The sequence below is a fragment of the Miscanthus floridulus genome, chromosome 16, assembly GCF_019320115.1.
Source record: "Miscanthus floridulus cultivar M001 chromosome 16, ASM1932011v1, whole genome shotgun sequence".
Lineage (NCBI taxonomy): Eukaryota > Viridiplantae > Streptophyta > Magnoliopsida > Poales > Poaceae > Miscanthus > Miscanthus floridulus.
Window position 1 is genome coordinate 65,074,921 of NC_089595.1, and position 2,961 is coordinate 65,077,881.

Consider the following 2,961-nt stretch of genomic DNA (forward strand, 5'->3'; position numbering starts at 1 on the left):
TGGCGCCAATGAACTGTTGTACTGTAGTGTTGTTATGGGTTCTTAGGAATGCCAATGCACTTGTAATGACTGCTAATTGGTTGAAGAGATAGCTGTGGCATGTACTACGGCTGTAATGAACTGTTATTTGTATGGCCACTGTTGGATTGAAGTGGCAATGGCATGCCTTGTTATTTTGGCGCCAGAATTTAATTGTTTTAGTTACAACACTTTCAAATTTGAATGGCATTCAATGCCCGGTCTGGGCTGGCTGCTTGCTCTGCTGAAGCTGGCTGATTGCCCCCTGTTGGCTGATCAGCAGTGCTACCAGCCCAGCCAGTAACAATCAGTCTGTTCGGTTGGCTGGTTCGTATCGTTGCTGGTTCGTGAAGAAATACTGCTGATTGGTTTGTGTGAGAGAAAAATAATGTTCCGGCTAAAAATTTACGATCGTTTACGATAAGCCACAACCAAACGAACAGCTGAACAGAGCATAAATCTGTCCAAATCCTCCATTCTCTTTAGCAAACAGGTTGATCAAACCACCCAGGATGCCATTAGAAATATTTTCCCTGTAAAATTTCTAGATTCCAACACTACCCATTTTGGTCACCCTCTTCTTTTCTCTATTACTCCTACTAGGACGGAATGCGCGCTTCGGCCGCGCGCGGACTGATGCACGCACCCATTAAAATTGTGTTCCGGTTGGTTGTACCTTAATTAATTACATAAACCAAAAAAGCATGCCATGTCAGATGATGTTTACATAGACGATCACTCAGCGCTGAGTCAGAGAATTTGTGAAATGTTTTGATTTATAGTTAATTTACATAGCCAGAGCACATTTGCAAGACATGCTCATATGAACAGAGCACAAATATGTAGTTAATTTACATAGCCAGTGTGTATTTTGAAGACATACAGAGCACAACTACGATCTGAAAGGAACCCAATTGGAACACTATAAAATTTTACAAAATCAACACCTTCATCTGACCGTTGAACCTTGACACCATCAAGACTGGATGTTAGAGCCTTCATTATCTAAAGCTAAACACATCAGCTGCCATCAAGTATAAAAAACGAGGTAACCTTGTATTAGTTGGTAGATGGCAGGTACAAATGGAAGGCATGTTGCGATCGAACTTAATGGTCATTGAGTCCAATTGGGTAGAAAGTAAAATGTTGAAGCCGGCATACTCATGTTCCCTACGTACTTTGCTATAGGCATGTGCATGTTGCATGTGACCACCATGGCAACCTCTGTACTAATGACATTTTATGGTTGCAATTTTTAAAATAGACGTTTAGGATGGCCATGACAGCAACAATGCATTACCTGCTTGTATCAATTATTTCATCAGGCTTGGATTCCCTATTAGAACATCTGTGACTTGACATGTCCCTTTGAAGTTGATCGTCATCAAAGTAGCTATTGGCATGCGTACAAATGATTTGTTAAAACATTGCATAAGTTATTTTTGTGTCACGTATAAGGCAACGAAAAAACAGAGGAGATTTTCGTCAAAAAAAAAAAAGCAGAGAAGATGCTTATCTGTAGACGAAAGGAGAAGAATCAGCCATCACCACTGTAAGACTGTATATTACAGATGGGACATGATGAGATCATCTCCAACCTATGTAGCAGAAATAAAGTGGGAAAAAAGCATCAGTGACAAAATTAGAAGTTAAATATTATACACATGGTGAACCCTTTAGGCAACAGGAGAACAGATCTGAAAAACACATCTCAGAGACTCAGATACGTGCATTCCACAGAGTGTAACAAATGGTTGTTACTTGCCATATTGTCAGCTGTCTAACAGATTTTGTCAATCCCGCTATAGATCTCATAAACACACATGTAGTGAAAAATAAGTGTTTGATCAAAAAAAGAGAGTGAAAAAAATCAGTGTTAGGCATGTCAGTATTTTGAACCATATTAAGTAGTCCTTTGAAGGAATTGCTAATACAGTAATTCATTTTGAACCATGAAGCTGCACAAGCAGATTAGAATGAAGACAACTGCACGGATAGGAGTTGATTAACATCACAACTAAGGAGAGAGGGAGAGAGGAAGAAGCATACCAAATTTCTTGATGATCTGGGACTAATGAGGAACACTGGCTGTGGGATCCAGAGTAGCGTATGGCAGGCAGGAGCGTTTGCAACTTTGCATCACAGCAGAGGCAAGCATCTCAACGCCATTAACCACATGCTCCGGCGGTGGAGCCGACGTGACGTGATTGGATCTATGGGTTCAGTTGCCGTTGGCCCTCAGCACATGCCACCAAAACTCACATCTTCTCGGTGTTGATGGCATCCATCTCGAGCAGGTCATGTACGACGGCGGCCACAGCGGGCGGGAGCGGCAAGGAGGTGCTTGACGGACGCCACCCCTCATAGTACACCGCACCTCCATCCCCGTGCCGAGCGGTGGCCCCGACCACGAAGACGACGACGTCCATGTGCGGCGTGAGAATGAGGATTGGGAGGGCGACGCCGGGTCTAAATCGATCGATAGGATCCAGCACATGTAGATGGTGGCGGAGATGGTCGAGGGCGGCGACTGTCGACGTGAAGTCGTGAACCGAGCTGGCGGAGACGACGGCGTTGCATCTGCTGGGGCGCAGCGCAAGAGCGTGAGGGGCACAAGGGTCAGAGGAAGATTGGGTGAACGGCGGAGGAAGCGGAGGTGAGGCGAGGATTGCGACCTGGGACGTACAGACGCGTGGAGGGTTCTGGTGGACTTGATTTTTGGACGCACACGGAGGACTCCTTTTCCACCGCGTGAAGACCCAAGTTTACAGCGGACGCCAGCACACGCGGCAGGCAAGTGTTGGTCTACAGTGTGTAGGGGTGCTGAAAATTAGCGGAATCCATACGTTGCTACAGTGTGCAGCGCTAGGAATCAGCGGATTCCATACGCTATAAGGATGTGCATATCTCCAGCTAAAAAGAACCAAGTAGATACTTTTTGAT

The 2,961-nt window shown here is 44.9% G+C and overlaps 1 long non-coding RNA gene across 1 annotated transcript; it reads right to left on the reverse strand.

The window, feature by feature from the left end:
- Positions 1-792: 792 nt before the first annotated feature.
- Positions 793-2,688, reverse strand: LOC136514094 (uncharacterized). Its single transcript, XR_010773531.1, has 3 exons — positions 2,068-2,688; positions 1,319-1,616; positions 793-1,042 (listed from the first exon to the last, which is right to left on the reverse strand). It is a non-coding gene; the product is annotated as an uncharacterized lncRNA (long non-coding RNA).
- Positions 2,689-2,961: the final 273 nt, after the last annotated feature.